This window comes from Adiantum capillus-veneris, chromosome 28 (assembly GCF_014529385.1).
Source record: "Adiantum capillus-veneris isolate H3 chromosome 28, ASM1452938v2, whole genome shotgun sequence".
NCBI lineage: Eukaryota > Viridiplantae > Streptophyta > Polypodiopsida > Polypodiales > Pteridaceae > Adiantum > Adiantum capillus-veneris.
Window position 1 is genome coordinate 126,262,748 of NC_140958.1, and position 20,834 is coordinate 126,283,581.

Sequence of the window (20,834 nt, forward strand, 5' to 3'; positions counted from 1 at the left end):
TTTCTTGATAAAGAACTTTCTTATCCTTTTTACAATGGTAAATTTATAATATCGAATCATTTCTTTTAGAAATAATTTCTCCAATACAATTTACAACTTTAGATGTAGTGATCGAAGTTGGTGATATTAAGATGACTTTGCCTCTTGAAAGGACGCTCAACAATTTGGGCAAATTCATCTATGTACTGAATGAACATCTTTCACGTAAATACATAGTCAACGTGTCCCATCAAGCACACTATGCAGGCTCACCTAGCATGACTCCCATTGCCACTGTGGATAGTTCGTCAGAGGTGCACTTCGCTCAAAAGGACATGGTAGATCTTTGCACCCCGCCTCGAGTTTTTCTTCCAAATAGCTTCAAAAGGAGTACAAGACAAAAACTTCTACAGGCTGAAGAGAAGGGCACACTGACAAAGCTTTTAATGCAAATACAACAACTAAAACAAGATAGAGATTCCAAGGGCTTACAATGGTGATCTTGTTTTAGAATTTCCACGTACCATGTGTTAAGAAATATGACGTAGCTAAGTAGATAATTGAGTATGTTACTTAATGGAGAGAGATAATTTCACACACAAGAGATTATAGAGTAGAGAGAGACAGAGAGTACACACAATATACGTGGTTCACCCAATGTGGGCTACATCCACGGGAAAGCAGCCACTTAATGGCTTTAGTACTTCAAACAAGAAGTAGGTTACAAAGGGATTATACCCTTAATAGAGCTCCCACCTTTCTTCACTCTCACCACCTCACACCCACCTTGTTGCATCAACTCACACTATTTAATGTGTGTAGAAATGGCCTCCTTTTATAGGCCAAAAGGGCTGCCCTCTCTCATGAGAGGCAGGCATGTGTAGCCGCCCTTGTGTAGATAAGTCCAAATCAGACCCTCCAATCCGCCTATGTGTGGCCACCCTTGAGAAGACAAGTCCTCCTTTGAAATCGGCCATTGGCCATCGGCCATTGACTTCCGACCACTGGCCACCGGCCAAACGACCGACCGTTTTTTGACCACTTTCCGGCCGCCGTCCGGCCATAATATTCTGGCGAGTGATTTTGTTTTCTGGAGAGTGATTCTTCTTCACACACGATGGATTCTCCTCATAATGGGGACCTTACAAATGTGCGTTTGTAACACAAAAAATTATAAGGGGTAAATCAGGCTCCATACTTAACACCATGGGGAGGTTGCACCATATGGATGCCATGGAGCATAAGTATGATCCTCGTTTGTGGTCGAAGCCACAAACGTCCAATATAGTTTTTCCAGGTGTAGTGCGTCTTAATCATTGCCGAAGATCTTTGAAGTGCATGAATGAACAATGTGCCCACTTGGCTAATTATCATATTCCCAATAAAAGTCATTTCAACGAGTACATACAAAAGGCAACTGGACCCGGACAATATTGTAAGATTGGAGATAAGAGCCTTACATGCCACTTTTGCAAGGTAATTGCTTTCTGTACTGCAACATGTAATTGTTAGTATACTATGTCATGCCATCCGATGAGACCGCCACCAGATTCATGATTCATCATGGCACACATACACACGATGTGCGCAACGGCACATCCAAAACACTGACGGAAAACACCAAGGTGATGTTGCAAAGGATTTTGACTGTTGACCCACATGCAGGAGCCAGGAAGGTTCAAATGTGTTTGGCAAAAGAAATTATGAGTACAACACTTCTTCGCAACAACACCAATGAAGGGATTTTAGGTGAGCAATAGCTATTTGCAATCGTTGATGAGTTGGAGCCATTAGTGCAAGATAATTGGTATGTGCATTTTCTAGATTCTTATTTCAATTCAAAACTCTACGCTAAATTATTTGTACTCTGAACACTATGAACGTTGTTAGGTTTCGAAGGTCAGTATCTAGTTTACGAAGAGGGGTTGACAAAGAATCTTTTGGCATTGATGCACTCCTAAAGCTAAAGCGAGACTACACATGTGACTGTTTCCATGGAAGCAGGTTTCCTGGTCAAGGTACGGAGGGAGAGAAATATTATGTCCTCAACATGTCCACAATTGGTCCAGCATCCAGTGTGGACCTGGTGAACCGAATGAGACAAGACAGGGATGGCGATCTTTGACGTGCGTGGATCCAGTTTGATCACACCAAACGTGGTAACGATTAGGTGACTATGGCATGTCATGTCTATGATCCAAGGTACATGGTGCACCTTGAAAGCATTGTGGGTTGCCTTTGACTCTCTCTCTAACAATTTGTTTGCAGCATGCAAGACCTTTTGACTATTGCAACTTGTGAAATGAAAGAGGAAGACATGGATACACAATGTCTGTTTTGGGAGTGCCTCAATGATGTAATGCTATCATGTGGTTGTGTGACAGAGTTAATTTCTTTAGTTTCATTGTGGATGAAGCTCAAGCAAATTGGAATGCAGTTCGAATTGTTTTCGATGGTGGAGACGACCAATACAATGAGCCGTCGAGAGCGTTCTTGTCTTTTCCATTGGAAGCAAAGCTTGAATCAGCACACAATGAAGTATGTGGCTCAAGCTTTCAACACCCCATAAAGGAATGTGTGAGAAATGGAGGCAAGAACCAACAAAAGAGGTTGCAACAGCAGAGGCTCGTCTGATACGCTAATGGTGGCATAACGGTCATTGCATAGACCATAACATTCCATACATGGATTCATGACCTAGTTGGTGGGAAATTCGTATTGCACATTGGGGTGGCATTATGACGTGCATAGAAAGAAGCTCTCATGGACCAAACACTCCACGCGCAAACCTTGCGGAGAGCAAGCATGGCAGCTGGCTAGTAGGGGAGGGTTTTTGTAAACGCATTTCATTATATGATGCATGTACAACCGTCCTTGCAAATTCCATCTTACAGAGCACAAAGGCCATTTCATACAGCCATGGAAAACACATTGGGAAGGGTCCATCGATACAGAAGCTTGCGGAACACCATGAAAAACGTCCCAATCAATTAATAAGAGCAGTGAACGAAGCTACCGAGGGCACTCCAATGTATAAACAACCGACTCCATTGACAAGAGATAAGGAGACATCAAGGAAAAAATGCAAGCCAAATGAGGTTATCAAGGTGGAAGATGATGCATTGCATAGGCTTGAGTACAACTCGGTCACCAAAGGTTGCAAGAAGTGTGGAAGACCCCATAAGATCAACTTTGTAGAAGAAGGGATATCACAAACCCCAAAATGAAGTATAGGTTCGAGTAGGCAGTATGTAGTGGAACGCAAGGTCAATGAGGCAATGTGGGCCATACGCCGAACTCCACAAGGTAGTAGGATTCACAAGTAGCGGCACACTAAGAGGAGGGCGAAGGTGTGGAAGCAGTATTGCATGTTTAAGCCTTGGTATACCGACCCCATCTTTTGAAGGATATCGAAAGCATCCGAATGGTGTGGTGCACCAGTGGTTTTGGTTTTGTCCGGATCATGTCTTGCATTGCCATATAGTAGACCAGAACATTGAGCCGCAGCCTCAACATCCACCACACACTTGGCCCGTGCATGTGGGCACCAACCTATCTGAGGATGAGGTGCAAATATTGCATGAAGGGGGTATCAAGTGGAGTTCAGGAAAGAAGGAATCTCTAATGTAACGCCGGTTGTTTCTGCACAAAATATGACCAAGTCTCCTTTCAAGTCAAAAGATACATCCACTCCTCAAGGCAGTGCACGAGCCACTGTGCGAGATGGTGTGCGTGTATTTTTGGGTACCTCGTTTCAATTTCCATGAAAGTAACCGGCTGACGTAACTCATCAACAAAGTAGAAGTCCGAACTAAACCTAGTTGCAAACATGCTTTACCTTATGGTTAGTAAACTTCAACTAGAATGATACATGATTTCTCATTGGATTGCTTGGTGCTAACGCATGCTCTTTGCATATCCTTTAGCACAAGGCTACACTTGTAATCTCTGTTTATCCCCTTTGGATAAATGACAGCACTGAGGTGTATTTCCCCACGGTTTGCAGACAGTCTTCCAAAGTGACTTGTAAAACCGGGGATCACACTATCGTACAACATTGCTGAGGAATCAACAATGTCATGGATAACCATCTTGGTCAACTTGAAAGATCCACAATCACCCAAACAAAGCCATGACCTCTATTGGTGATTGGTAGATCCAAAAGTAATCTCATATAAATACTGCACAGAGTGCAAAGTACTTCATAAGCAACTAATGTGATGAATATGCATGCCACTCCAAATTAGCCTTTGCTAAACACTAGGGCCCATAACACATAGTGTGCATGCATTTAGCAAAAAGAAATTTGAACCTGCTTATCCATGACCCCCTTAGGTTGGCCCTTGGCCAGACATTGGACCATAATAGAATGTGAAAATCCATCACACCTAGGTACCAATGAAACATGTTCATCAAGAGAATAGAGCCTTGCTACATGTATATACAACTATTTGTTAGAGTTGTTTAAGAACACTTGTACCTTAACAAGTCGTTCTAAGTATCCGACAATTTCTAGCCATTGAGATTGTTTCTGATGCTAAAAAGGGTTTAGAAAATGGATTTGACTAGCACCTAGAGACTTTTTTGCTACACATAATTGATATGACGGACAACAGTGTCACTCCTACTTATATTCTCCACATGTGGAATAAAGGATTTTTGAAAAAAGAACATTCTTCAAGTACGAGGTGTACTTGTGTGTGGAGATAACTGGAAACACTCTGCGACATGAGTGAGAGGGACCCTCGTTATTTTTACTCCACACTGGCTAAAGTGGACTCCTTGAGTTCCTAGACCATGTTATATCCCATGTGACAACATGTGCCAAAGAAAACCCTATATGTAAATCCATAACTACATAATGTAGGAATGTATGTTGGACACTACAATCCAAAATACTTTGCTCTTACATGACCTTGTCATGTCTCTTAAAGAGAAAAATGGATGAAAACGTAGAAGTTTATATATCCTACTTGGAAAAGTAAACAAAATCATATTAAAAATAGAAACAAAACCAAATGAGATGCATACCTGGAAGTTGAATATAGTGTTCACTTATCTGTTGCCAAAGAAACCTACCGAATTCCCCGCCTGCAAAGGCCTAGGAACACAAATTGAAAATTAGTGAAATTCAAGTAGTATTGCACATGTAACCCTGGGTATTGCCTTTGCAATATAAACCCCTTGGTTAAAAGCTACATTGTCAAACCCCTTGGTTAGATGTTGTAGAGAAACTGCTCAACGAGCAGCCAATAGTAATTGAAGTAAACTTTGAAAGTTGAAATTGTCCACTACCCCTTGGCAGCTTGTGGACTTCTTTCCTTGAAAGTGCAAGTGTGAAGGTTCCAAGAGTTGACCATCAACACTTACTAAGTGATTTAGTAATCATGAGCTGGGTCTTACCCCAAAGCTGTACTCATATAAACACTCTCAATGTTATAGATAAAATGGCAGATCCACTCAAGTTGGAATCGTATTCACAACTAGATCTTTTCTAGACTTGAAAATCTATAATCTTGGGTTTTTGTGAACAAACATGCTATCTGAAATACTTGCTTCATCTATACACCTTGGTAGAGATAAGCCTTTACGAGTTTAAGACTTTCAAAAACTCAACTTAATCTTCACACTTAATGTATGTAGTGCTAAAATAACACCCAAAAATCAGTAATGGCAAGACTCTTTCTTGTCCATTAGAATCGATGGATACTGAATTGGATAGAATTTTTCGATCTTGAAGCAATCATTGATGGATTACAAACATATGGCTCAAAACCATTCCAAATTAGATGGCTCTTAGCCCTTTAAAAACAGATGGCTCTTAGCCCTTCTTGTTACCATATCGACATAGAAAGATTTCAGTAAAATCATGCCTAATTTCCCTTTTCCCATAGAGAATTGGGGGGAGAGAGAGAGAGAGAGAGAGAGAGAGAGAGAGAGAGAGAGAGAGAAATGTTGGGCTGAGGAAACATCCCTTATTCTATTGTGTTGTATGCCCCCTCATATGCCTCTATGCAGACAATGACTATGTCGTAGCTTATCCTATAAGCGTCCAACTGTGTTCTTGTACAATGCTCTCATATAGAGAGGTAACATAAGTCACATCTTGACCCACCTACCTTGTATGTGGTCGTGACCGTACCAAGGTGACTTAAGTAGCACTTTGCTTTGAATAAACATAAATTACCTCGTCCTTGACAAGGTAGTTGGCGTTATAGCGAAAGCGTGAACGATGATGAGGTGAAATTTTTTCTACCTCACTAGCATGCCATGCATGCAGAGGTGTTGCACTTGGCACCTAGAGATTGAGTTGATATCAGAAGTGCCTTGCACAAGCGAACATGGATACATCACAATTCGTCGTTGTCAGACATAAATTATGAGCTTATAACCTCACTGTGGCAAATTCCCACAAATGTGGACCAATGTCATTGATTCAAAGTCAACGGAAGGTTCTTGGCACCAGTTAGAAGCCTTGCTTTGTACAATAGGCAATCCTTGCAAACTTAAAGGTTAAGATGTAGAAAAACAAGAAAACTTGAAATTGTCTAACCTAGTTGATCACTTGTGGCCAGGTGTCTGGTAATTCATAAGGAAGAAGCTTGCTCGAATCGGGCTCATAGCCATATGTACTGCTGCTCGAGTGAGTTAGTGTATGTAGCATATACGCCCTCCTGTGATGTAATATCTTGCAATCACCTTGGAAAGTTCCCCCAAGTTTGTATGCTAATAGCATATTCCAAACTTTGGAAAGCGCGATGCCAAATGCCGAAATGGAAGCCTTGCTTCACATAAGTACTCGTAGAGTGCTAATGCTCATAGCAAACATATACTCTTGCCCATTTACAAATGTCATAGTAAAAGAAAGTTGATCTTGTTGAGCATTCATAGATAATCGATCTTGTCGAATTGTACCACGTATTGAAAAGCCAAAAATTACTTGCAAAGTATGTACCTCGTACCTGCTTGGCTTGACCATACAGATTTATCTCGATTGATGGAACCTCTGGAAAACTTTGCCTAGAAACCATGTCTTTGCAAAAAAGAAAATGTAGAATGCAACATAGAGAAACCCATGTTGGCTTTTCAAGTTGTAACAAATGGTTGGCCATGTCAAGCACCTTTGCCTAAAACTTGTCTTAAATATAATAGCAGTATTCATTGAATAATCATGCCATACAATGGTAAAGCTCCCCCAATTGATATGATCATAGCATACTCCAAATTGTGGGGAGGTATCATACCATAAGCATGAAAAATAAAGCCTTGCTTCTAGCATTGCCCTTAGAGATGTACACATGCCATGCATGATAAAAAGTCTCAAGGGCCAGCATCTGATGTGAAAACTATCCAAAAAGAGGAGAAATGAAGCGAGAACAACACGTGCTAGCACAAACCGTAGAAGACTAAAAGGACCTGTTTTGCAGAAAATGGCATTGACAAAAATTCTACACAAAATGGCGAAATATCAAGTGCAATACTGCTTGTAGTGGAAACGAAGACCGAAATGAGCCCGAATAAAAAATATGAGCAGACCAAGCTCTATGAGCTTACCCAAAATATTTGTCGACCTGCGAACGCTCGACAAAGCTCACAAAAATCAAAGAAAGTGAGTACTTGTGTGTTAGAGCTACCGTCGACTAAGCTCAAGAGCTCTAATACCAAATGTTGGAATTAGGGTTACAAGAAAACACACAAAACTTAGAGAAGATGAAGGAAGCTCAAGGCACAACAGAGAGTGTCTTACTTAGTGTGCAATGGAAAGATAAGTTAGCCATAGAGTGATGGGTGTATATATAATGCACGGGGGGAAAAACCTCCTAGTGAGGGAAAAAATGTATCGACGGTCCTAAGTGGGTTCACACACATCACTACCACATGTATATGGTAACATAGATAGTGTTGGTAGTGTCTTGTCCAACACCCAAATCAACCATAAGCTAAGCCATACACACTCAACCGTAGCTATGAAGACTGCCCTATACTCAACCTCACAACTGGAAGTGGCCATAGTAGGTTGCTTCTTGCTTAACCATGATATGCATGAACTATCGAGCATGAAACAAAAACCATGCATGGACACTTATGTGTCAAAACAACCAGCCTAATCTAAGTGAAAAAATGCATGTAAATATGGTGGCAATGATCCCCCTTTGGGATAAAACAAGCCAATATGTAAAGTGCCAGTCAAGTAGCAAAAAATCCTATTGATAGCCTGCCAATGCTTAGACCCATGGCTGTGCATAAATCTGTTGACGTGCGCAACTGCAAACTGAATATCAGGCTTCCTACTTCATACATAAATAAGGCATCCAACAAGAGTTTGATAAAGAGTGACATCGACAGGATCACCAACATCATGAAGACTCAATTTCAAACCTTTTTCCATGGGAGTGGCAATCCTCAAGTCCAAACTTACATAGCAATGACTCTGACACGAGGCAATACCACCATCACAGTGCTTAAATTGTATACCCAACTAATGATGCAACAACCCCAAATATTTCATCTTGAAAGCAGCATTCAAATCAGCCTAAAATTCAGCAATATGTCTCTCATTTGGTCCAATGATCAACAAAGCATCCACATAGAGAATGGCATTGAGAAGTACATCACCCTCACACTTTACATACAATGTGCTTTCTGTTGAACTGTTCCAAAAGCCTTGTATGACAAATGAGTATCAGTTTTCTCATACCAAGCACGAGGACATTGCTTCAATCCATACAAAGTTTTCTTACATTTGCACACTTTATCCTCTTGTCCTTTCTTGACAAAACCGCGAGGTTGCGTTACATAAACTTCCTCAAATATGTCACCTTTCAAGAAAACAGTAACAATGTCTGATTGATGTACATCCCAACCAAAATGAGCTGCCACTACACATAGAAAATGTAGAGTAGCCATTCGACAAGTGGGAGCAAAAGTCTCTTCATAATCTATGCCTTTTTGTTGTGCATAACCCTTTGCAACTAGTCGAGCCTTATAGCAATCAGTCTCACCATTCGGCTTGTGTTTCAACTTGTAAACCCACTTTGTGTCAGTGGCCTTTTTGCCATGAGGCAAATCACATAAAGTCCATGTATCATTTTCTATAAGTGCTTCATATTTTGATTGCATGGCAACCATCCAAGTTTTTTTAATTTTTTGCTTCATCAAAAGACAGAGGTTCCTCAACATCACATAAGCTTGAAAGCCAAAGCATAACAATTTGATGCATAAGATGCATGGCAAGAACCTGAACGAGTATGACTAGACAAAGGTGTATCCAATTTACTATCACGCAAAGTATGCACCAGCTATTTAGGCATACCTCTACGCCACTCATTCTCAGCCCTTTCCTCATCAAGTACATCATGTACATCTACATCAGTAATAGGCTGATCTGTAACATTTTCAGAACCCCATAGGTTGTACATTTGCTCATTGGAATTTACATTTGAACTTCCACCACTAAAAAGAGGCAACAAAGTGTCATAAATGTCTTGTAGCTTACATTACTTTCTTTAGTACATGACAGCAAGGGTTGAACAGAATCTTCCACAAACACAACATCGTGTGAGACCAAGGTACGCTTTGTTTGTGAATGACACAACCTGTAACCTTTGGTTTAAACACTATAATCAACAAAAATACATTTGATAGCCTTATCATCCAATCTTTTGCACTGTAATTGTGACACCAAAGCATATGCCAAACAACCAAAAACACGCATGTGCTCAATAGAAGGCTCTCTATCATGCCATGCTTCATAAGGAGTCATAGACTTTAAAGCTTTTGTAGGACTTCTGCTAAGTACATAAGTGGTACACATGATAGCCTCAAGCCAAAACGAATGCGGCAAAGCTTGACTTTTGACCATACATCGTGCCATTTCCGTGAGAGTCCTGTTTTTCTCTCAGCAAGACCATTTTCTTGAGGTGTATACGGCACTATACATTGGTGTTTTATCCCATGACTAGCCAAAAATGCATTAAACTCATGAGACATATATTCCCCCCCCCCCAATCAAAACGGAGGGTGCCCATAGTACATTTTGAGACATTTTCAGCCATAACCAAAAATTATTTTGAAGACATAAACACATTGGACTTTGCTTTAAGTGGATACACCCATGCGTGCCTGGAGTAATCATCCAACAAGATTAGGAAGTAAAGGTAATTGCCCAAGGACGGAGCTTGCATGGGCCGATAAACATCACTATGCACAAATTGCAACCTGCATGTGGCCCTAATTGAACCATCCTTTGGAAACTTTGAACACTGCATTTTACCCAAAATACAACCTTCATAAACATGTGTGACAGGTGCTTCAAGAGGCGGCAAAGAAGCAACCATATCAGCTTTCTGCACCACTGCAAATGAGAAAATTTCAGATGCCCAAAACATGCATGCCAAAGTTTTGCATTTGAAATAGCCTTTGAATCCACAACTGCATTTGCAAAATTCTACCAACACTTGTCATATAAAGCAATCATATACATCCAACGACATAAAATGCCAGATGCAAAAATTTCATCATCAAAATTGAGATCATGTATTGTACATGTGTCATCCACAAATTTGACTACAAGTCCAAATCTAGCAAGTGCAGATATAGATAAAAGGTTCTTCTTCATCCCAAGTACATACAATGCATCAACAAGTGTGAAAGAAATATCATTTACAATAGTAAGCACAATCTTTCCAACTCTCTGAATTGGATAAGAGGCATTGTTGGCACAAGTGACAATATTCCCATGAGGGACAGACTCAAGAGAGGTAAACAAATCGCGATGTGAGGTAATGTGCTTTGTAGCACCACTGTCGAAATACCACTCATGTGAATCTGCAACAACTGACATGCATGCATCATGGACAATAGGATCATAAGTACACCCTTTTGCACTACTCTTCATCTACGTCAGCATCGCAATCTCGTTTCACAAAAGACTCTACAGTAGTTGCACTTATAGCCTGTAGTTGATCCAACCTTTTTCTTCTTAGCCTCTTTTGCCTTGAATTTAGGACACTGCTTGATCAAGTGATCATTAGCAATAATGGGAACGCATCTTCTTTTTTCCCTTATGATCAGAATTCCCAAGCGAAGTGCTACCAACAGAAGCATTAGGAACATAAGAATTTTCACTCGTAGAAGAACCATGCGAAGTGGTTATATTGTTGTTACCACCTTTTCTTTGAGCAGCAATAAAAGCCTAATCAATTGCACACTGTTTAGCCCTGTTTTTTTCTAGAAAGTGACTCTTGCAACAGCAAAGTGCATAATGCATCAAACTTGACAACTTCTGGATTTCGTTGGGTCATAAGTCTCCAAGTACTAGCAAAAGTCTGGTACAAATCTGGCAAAGCATTAAGAACGGTCTACACAAGGGAACTGTCAGAAATGACTTCGCCTACAGAAATAAGTTGCTCATTCATATCCTTGGCACCATCAAGAAACATGTCCATTTCATCTTCCTCATGCGTAATCTTTGACTCTAGCTCTTTAAGCAGCAATGCAATTTTTGCCTCATTGCGACTTGTATAAAGACCAACTAGAATATCCCAAGCTTATTTTGCAAATTTTGTTGAGGAAATGTGAGGAGTAAGTGTGCGCTTTACAGACAACACAATCAATGCATGATCCTACGCATCTCTTACATCCCAGAGATTGCTTACATGTAGGCAAAACAATTCTAACATCAGCTGTTGGAATTAGGGTTACAGAGAAACACACACAGCTTGGAGAAGACGAAGGAAGCTCAAGGCACACAATAGAGAGTGTGTTACTTAGTGTGCAATGGAAAGATAGATAGCCCTAGAGTGATGGGCGTATATACAATGCACGGGGGAAAAAACCTCCTAAAGAGGGGAAAAATGCCCCGGCGGTCCTAGTGTGTTCACACACATCACTACCACATGTATATGGTAACAAATCCCCCCTGGAGTGATGCGGTGAACGAGAGCTGGCACATGAGTAAAGGGAAGTGCCATGCCCTGAGGACAGGATTAGTTCACAAAGGGGAGTAAGCCCAAACCTTTGCGGAAAGCTTCAAGCTTCTCACGAGACAATGCCTTTGTGAAAAGATCTGCAAGGTTGTCCTGTGTTGGCACATAAGCCAAGCTGATCTCTCCTGCTGAGAGCCTCTCCCTGACATAGTGGTAATGCACCTCAATGTGCTTTGTGCGAGCATGAAAAACTGGGTTCCTCGCAACTGCCAATGCGCTCTGACTGTCAGTGTAGATAGTGTTGGCAGTGTCCTGTCCAACACCCAAGTCAGCCATAAGGCGTCTGAGCCATACACACTCAACCGTAGCTGTGAAGACTGCCCTGTACTCAGCCTCACAACTCGAAGTGGCCATAGTAGGTTGCTTCTTGCTCAACCATGATATACATGAACTGCCAAGCATGAAACAAAAACCCCTTGTGGACACTCGCGTGTCAAAACAACCAGCCCAATCTGAGTCCGAAAAAGCATGTAAGTCTGGCGGCAATGATCCCCCCTTGGGATAAAACAAGCCAAGATGTAAAGTGCCACTAAGGTAGCGGAAAATCCTCTTGACAGCCTACCAATGCTTAGACCCTGGGCTATGCATAAATCTGCTGACCTGCGAGACTGCAAACTGAATATCTGGCCTCGTGTTGCATACATAAATGAGGCAGCCAACAGCAGTTTGGTAAAGAGTGACATCAGCAGGATCGCCAGCATCATGTAGACTCAACTTCAAACCTGTTTCCGTGGGTGTGGCAATAGGTTTGCAGTCCTCAAGTCCAAACTTACATAGCAATGTCTCTATGTAACTTTTCTGACACAAGGCAATACCACCATCACACTGCTTAAACTGTATACCCAAGTAATGATGCAACAGCCCCAAATCTTTCATCTTGAAAGTAGCATTCAAATCAGCCTTAAATTCAGCAATATGTCTCTCATTTGGTCCAGTGATCAGCAAATCATCAACATAAAGAACCACAATGAGAAATACATCATCCTCATGCTTTACATACAATGTGCTTTCTGTTGGACTGTTACGAAAGCCTCGTTTAACCAAATGAGTGTCAGCTTTCTCATACCAAGCACGAGGAGATTGCTTCAACCCATACAAAGCCTTCTTACATTTGCACACTTTGTCCTCTTGTCCTTTTATGACAAAACCGCGAGGCTGCGTTACATAAACTTCCTCAAATATGTCACCATTCAAGAAAGCAGTAACAATGTCTGATTGATGTACATCCCAACCAAAATGAGCTGCCAATGCACATAGAAAACGTACAGTAGTCATACGAGAAGTGGGAGCAAAAGTCTCTTCATAATCTATGCCTTTTTGTTGTGCATTACCCTTTGCAACAAGTCGAGCCTTATGGCGATCGATCTCACCATCCGGCTTGCGTTTCAACTTGTAAACCCACTTCGTACCAATGGCCTTTTTGCCAGGAGGCAAATCACATAAAGTCCATGTGTCATTCTCTATAAGTGCATCATATTCTGATTTCATGGCAGCAATCCAATTTTCTGAATTCTGTGCTTCATCAAAAGACCGAGGCTCCTCAACATCATGTAAACTAGACACAGCCAAAGCATAACAATTTGATGCATAAGATGCATGGCGAGAGCCTGAACGAGTACGACTAGATAAAGGTGCATCCAATTTACTGTCACGCAAAGTGTGCACCAGCCATTTTGGCATACCTCTAGCCTGCTCATTTTCAGCCCTTTCCTCATCAAGTACATCATGTACATCTGCATCAGTAATAGGCTGTTCTAAAACATTTTCAGAAACCCCCATAGGCTGTACATTTGCCTCATTGGAACTTACATTCGTATTTCCACCACTAAAAAGAGGCAACAAAGTGTCATAAATGTCCTGTGAGCTTACATTATTGTCTCTAGTACATGACAACAAGGGCTGAACAGAATCTTCCACAAACACTACATCCCGTGAAACCAGAATACGTTTTGTTTGCGGATGATACAACCTGTAACCTTTGCTTTCAGCACTATAACCAACAAAAATACATTTGACAGCCTTATCATCCAATTTTCTGCGCTGCACTTGTGGCACCAAAACATATGCCAAACAGCCAAAAACACGCATGTGCTCAATAAAAGGCTTTCTATCATGCCATGCTTCATACGGAGTAATAGACTGCAAAGCTTTCGTAGGACACCTGTTAAGTACATAAGTGGCACACATGATGGCCTCAAGCCAAAAAGAATGCGGCAAAGCTTGACTTTTGACCATACATCGTGCCATTTCCGTTAGTGACCTATTTTTCCTCTCAGCAACACCATTTTGCTGAGGTGTATAAGGCACTGTACATTGGTGTTTTATCCCACGACTAGCCAAAAATGCATTAAATTCATGAGACATATACTCCCCCCCTCGATCGGAACGGAGGGTGCCCATAGTACATTTTGAGACATTTTCAGCCATAGCCAAAAATTGTTTGAAGCACATAAAAACTTCGGACTTCGCTTTAAGCGGAAATACCCATGCATGCCTAGAGTAATCATCAATGAAAGTCACGAAGTACAGGTAATTGCCCAAGGACGGAGTTTGCATGGGCCCACAAACATCACTATGCACAAGCTGCAACCTGCATGTGGCCCTAACTGAACCATCCTTTGGAAACTTAGAACGCTGCATTTTACCCAGAATACAGCCTTCACAAACATGTTTGACAGGTGCTTCAAGAGGCGGCAAAGAAGCAACCATATCAGATTTCTGCAAACGCAGCAAACTGGCAAAATTCAGATGACCAAAACGTGCATGCCAAAGTTTTGCATCTGAAATAGCCCTTGAATCTGCAACAGCATTTGCAAAATTTTGTCCACACTTGTCATACAAAGTGAGCTTATACAACCCACGGCACAAAAGCCCAGATGCAACAATTTCATCACCAAAACTGAGATCATGAACTGTACATCTGTCATCCACAAATTTGACTACAAGTCCAAGTCTAGCAAGTGCGGATACAGACAAGAGATTCTTCTTGATCCCAGGTACATAAAGTGCATCAACAAGTGTGAAGGAACTGCCATCAGCAGCAGTGAGCACAATCTTTCCAACTCCCTGAACTGGATAAGAGGCGTTGTTGGCACAAGTGACTAAATTCCCATGAGGGACAGACTCGAGAGAGGTAAACAATTCACGATGTGAGGTAATGTGCTTTGTAGCACCACTGTCGAAATACCACACATGTGAATCTGCAGCAACTTACAAGCATGCATCATGGACAGCAGGATTGTAAGTGCACTCTGCGCTAAAAGCCCATTCTGCATCAACATCAGCATCACAATCTCCTTTCACAGAAGACTCAACAATGGCTGCATTTGTAGTGGAACCAACATTTGCAGTGGAACCACCCTCTTTCTTCTTAGCCTCTTTGGCCTTCAACTTAGGACACGACTTGATCAAGTGATCATTGGCTTTACAATAATGGCAACGCATCTTCTTTTTGCCCTTATCACCAGTATTGCCAGACGAAGTGCTGCCAGCAGAAGCATTAGGAACAGAATTTTTGCCACTCGCAGCAGAACCATAAGAAGTGGCTGCATTACTGTTACCACCCTTTCTTTGAGAAGCAATAAAAGCCTGTTCAACTGCACGCTGCCTAGTCCTGTTTTTTCTAGAAAGTGACTCTTGCAACAGCAATGTGCATAATGCATCAAACTTGACAACTTCAGGATTTCCTTGGGTCATCAGTCTCCAAGTACTAGCAAAAGTCTGGTAGGAATCTGGTAAGGCATCAAGAACAGTTTGCACAAGGGAACTGTCCGAAATGACTTCACTTGCAGAAATGAGTTGCTCATTGATATCCTTGACACTAGCAAGGAAAGTGTCCATATCATCTTCCTCATGCATAATCTTCGACTCTAGCTCTTTACGCAGCAAAGCAATTTTAGCTTCATTGCGGCTTGCATAAAGACCTGCTAGAATATCCCAAGCCTGTTTTGCAGATTTTGCTGAACGGATGTGAGGAATAATGGTGCGCTTCACAGACAACGCAATCAATGCATGAGCCTGCGCATCCTTAACATCCCAACGAACTTGTTCTGCCGTAGGCAAAACAACTCTAACAGCTGCAATCCTTGCAGCAAGACCTGCAACATCCTCAACATCGCCTACATCTTCAGAACCAGGACGTACATCAATGCCCTGCACAATGTTCCAGACACCTTTTGACACAAGAACATGTTGCATCATATAAGCCCACATAGGGTAGTTGTCCCCATCCAACCTGTCCTCAGCAGCAAACATCTTGAACACATCTGTGTTGTTGTTGTCAGCCATGGTAAATGCTGCACCTGATGTGAAAACTGCCCGAAAATAGGAGAAATGGAGCGGGAACAACTTGTGCTATATAGCACAAACCGTAGAAGACTATAAGGCACCTGTTATGCAGAAAACGGCATTGACAAAAAATCTGCACAAAATGACGAAATAGCCTGTGCAGTACTGTCTGTAGTGGAAACGGAGGCCGAAATGAGCCCAAATTTGTCGACCTGCGAACGCTCGCCAAAACTCACTGAAATCGGAGAAAGTGAGCAGGCGTGTGCTGGAGCAGCTGGCGACTAAGCCCGGGAGGACGTGACCTGCTCTGATACCAATTGTTGGAATTAGGGTTGCAGAGAAACACACACAGCTTGGAGAAGACGAAGGAAGCTCAAGGCACACAATAGAGAGTGTGTTACTTAGTGTGCAATGGAAAGATAGATAGCCCTAGAGTGATGGACGTATATACAATGCACGGGGGAAAAAACCTCCTAAAGAGGGAAAAAATGTCCCGGCGGTCCTAGTGTATTCACACACATCACTACCACATGTATATGGTAACATCAGCAATCCTTCCAACAAAACCTATAGCATCCTCAACATCACCTGTATCCATAGAACCAGGACATATATCAATGCCTTGCACAATGTTACACATGTCCCTTGACACAAGGACATGTTGCATCATGTAAGCCCACATAGGGTAATTGTCCATATCCAATGTGTCCTTAGCAGCAAACATCTTGAACACATGTGTTATTTTCAGCCCTAGTGAATGCCTGCACTTGATAAAACTGCCCAAAAAGAGAAGCGAGAACAACACGTGCTATATAGCACAAATCGTAGAAGACTGTAAGGGACTTGTTATGCAAAAAATCACACTGACAAAAATTTTGCTCAAAATGACAAAATTGCTTGTGCAGCACTGCTTGTAGTGAAAATGGAGGCCAAAATGAGCCCCAATCAAAAATCTGAGTACACCAAGCTCTACGAGCTTACTCGAAGTATTTGTCGACTTGCTTAGAAAGTGTGTTGGCAATGCTGACGACTAAGCTTGGGAGGATGCAACCTGCTTTGATACCAATTGTTGGAATTAGGGTTGCATGGGAACACACACAACTTGGAAAGAATGAAGGAAGCTCAAGGCACACAATAGAGAGTGTATTACTTAGTGTGCAATGGAAAGATAAGATAGCCCTAGAGTAGTGGGTGTATATACAATACACGGGGGAGAAAAACCTCCTAGTGAGGGAAATAATGCTCTGATGGTCCTTAGTGTGTTCACACACATCACTACCACATGTATATGGTAACAAACTAATCATGATCTCGTCATTAGCATATTTCAAATGACACCATACCGAGCACTAAACTCTTCAAACATTGAATTTCACCACATTTGGCATACATATATGCAATCATTGGTATTGCAAAACACCACATTAAAAACCAACAATTATTTTGTTAAAAAAAAAATTTAAACTCTTTTTTTTTGTGTTTTGTTCCGAATGGATGATGTGAATGGGATCGGCTAGCTAGGGTGGATGAAAGATAAACATCGTGCACACAAGTGAGTGTGTTTTGACTAGATTATCAGTCAAGCGAATTAGGTTCCAAGATCAATTAACTTGGACTCATAAACACGGTCTTGAGTATTTGTTAAGCCATCACAAGCTCACCATAAACAAGGGAGATGTAATGCAAAATAGAGTTGTGTTTATTCATTCATGAAATAAGCTTTAAGTAGCTCTACAACCTTGCTCCACAACATGTGGGATAATTCCACTATTCTCTCATTCACTCACACTTTAGGACAAAGCGCACACTTTACAATGGACATGTGGCATCACGATATCCACCGCTTCTAAACCTACACACCCTCCAGCATGTGCGAACCGTCTTTAAAAACTGCAAGTATAAAACTTGCTCGTATGCCACCACTGTGCTGTTGTAAGCATACTGCTAGTAGCCTCCAGGATCAAAGGGAAACTCAAAAAATTTCCATCAATGAAGTGGATCCATCCAATAAGCATAAACATACTGCATTGCAAAGTATGTAAATATCTTGCCATAACTTGTAAGTAGCATGTACTCCACAAAGATCATACGGTGTATAAATCAACTACCATAGACCATAAACATAACCCTATCCTCTTGGATCAAATGGCATCAAGTACTTAAAAGACATGTTGATCATATCTTTGTAGCATCTTGTATAGCCACATGCATCATTACTCAGTAGGAGACTTTATAATTGAAGCAAAAAGATAGACATCTTATCCATGGCGACATCACCCCCTCTGGCTAGATCTTCCTCAATCGGAAAAGAAACCTGTAAAGACACTACATCTTGATTTTTAGACCTTGTGAATTCCTCGTCCATGAGCAGAAGAAGTATCATTACATGTAGCATGCACAGGAACCATCGGCTTGGTAAAACACTTTCCATCCGTATTACTCTCCATCAGGTACTGTTTGACTGTATCAACACAAGATTTAGCATGCATCTCACTTGGTAAGAGCATTGTTGTAATGAATTGGATCAACAAGACCATTACATGGCCCCACATCTTCCTGTACCCCCTCTAAAGTGATGGCACTAAGCTCTTAGTAATCTACATACGTGGATGCTTCAAATTTACTTACTATCGATTGAAAATCAAGATCATATAAAATGTCTGCATCAAGTGGTGAATTTAGCCCTTTGTAAAGTAAAGTCTCTACATCCATAATTGGAAAGAGTTCTTGTGGAGCAAAGCTAGAATCTGTATCAAACATCAAAAACATTAATGGTAATCTTACTCTCGTCTAGCGTCGCCCTTCCCTAGCACCACAAAATTCTTCGTGGGCAAGGAGTTGCCCTTGGGGGGGCGTTAAGCCACAGCCCCGCCCCTCCCCACAACCCTGTGTAGGCTCTACCTACTGCTTACAGTGGAACGGCCCGCCTGACTGAGCGACTCAGCACCTCAACCTCAAGTTTCGACAACTCTCAACCCGGCCCAACCCCGACTCAGCACCTCAAGCACTGCTTTCCTACTGTTGACAGCAAAAAGGACAAGCATCTAGTTCGGCCTGCGCACCTGGTTTGGCCCTGCGAGATTCTTGAGGTCAACCTGCACAATCTGGTTCGTGACCTGGTTTGTTGGCCGACCTCCAATGTGACCTCAAGATTGCTGCGACTTCAACCTCAAGAAGGTCAAATGTTTATACACAGACCTGTTCTCGACCTACAGAGAGAGTCTATTCTTAATCAAATTAGGCCTAAGCCCTATTTTCTTCTCCAAGTGCCTACCATGGCCACTCGGGCCTCATCCCGCGGGAAGCTCACGTTTGCTGGCGTCGTGGCAACACCCCCAAAGGTGGATAGCATGGCCCAGCTTCAAAATGAAGTCGAAAGACTTTGCAAGGGAAATGAAGCTTTGAAGGAAAGACTCGCAGCCATCGAGTTTCTACTCACCATAGTGGAGAACTCCAACAAGGGAGGGATGGAACATAAGGAAATCAAGCTCAATATGGAGGGAGAAATCACCCTCACAGATAAGGAGTGCAAGATGCCATCTTCCACAAAGTTGAAGATTGTGTGGCGTCTATGCTACACGAACGATAGTGACAAGATGCTATTGCTCTCAATGTTTGCATTGGTGGGCTCCCGAGCGATTGGCAAGGAAAGGGGGACCTCAAGTTCCACGAGTCCTTCGCTCGCATCATCCGAACAACAACCCCCATGATACAATGGGATTGACCAACAATCACCACTCTTGCTCACGAGCATCGCACCAACCATGCAATTCTTACCTTCATGACCAAAGCGGATCGAGTCAAGTTCCTTGAGCAATCTAAGCTTCTCAAGGACACAAAAATTTGGTTTGCTGAAGATCTCACACCCACCCAACTCAAAGAGAAGAAGGCCGAACTCAAAAAGATGCGAGAAGCACGCACAACAGGGAAATGGGCAATTTATCGAGGAGGTAAAGCCATCATCCCGGAGTTCTGAACTTCCAAATTGGCTCCCTCCTCCTCATCTACCTCATCTTAGGTTTTTGTTCATCCCATCTTATCTTTTCTTCCACCCCTCGATGGACCCTCAGTCCTTAACTGATATGTATCAGACGGAATCCTTTGTACTGTTTTGTTTCTGGTCCCATAGGTCATATATGACCTCCGTGAACGATAATTCAATCTTTCTCTCTCTCTCTCTCTCTCTCTCTCTCTCTCTCTCTCTCCCCCCAAATTTTTCTCCTTGGCGAACACACCTCGATCCCACATCATCGTCACTATCACTTTTGCTCCTTTTTTCTCTCCCTTGATCCTCTCTCTCTCTCTCTCTCTCTCTCTCTCTCTCTCTTCCCCCCCCCAACAAAAAACACAGCCATTTTTTGACCTAGTAGACAACACTTCCCTCTTTTGATCATAACTTCTTCATCCAAACTCCGATTTGGGTGATCTACAGCCTCAATCAAAGAGCACAAAGCCCTCTACGCATTGATGTAAAGACATCGATTTTTAGAGTTATGGAAGGCATTTCTTTAATAACATTTTCAAAGTGAACAGGTTCAAGAAAATTGACTCTCATCTCTTATTTTACATACAATGTCTTTC

At 41.9% G+C, this 20,834-nt stretch overlaps 1 long non-coding RNA gene across 1 annotated transcript; it reads right to left on the minus strand.

Annotated features, from left to right (window-relative positions):
• Positions 1-18,273: 18,273 nt before the first annotated feature.
• On the minus strand, positions 18,274-20,395 carry LOC147421264 (uncharacterized). Its single transcript, XR_015186905.1, has 2 exons — positions 19,316-20,395; positions 18,274-18,714 (listed from the first exon to the last, which is right to left on the minus strand). It is a non-coding gene; the product is annotated as an uncharacterized LOC147421264 (long non-coding RNA).
• Positions 20,396-20,834: the final 439 nt, after the last annotated feature.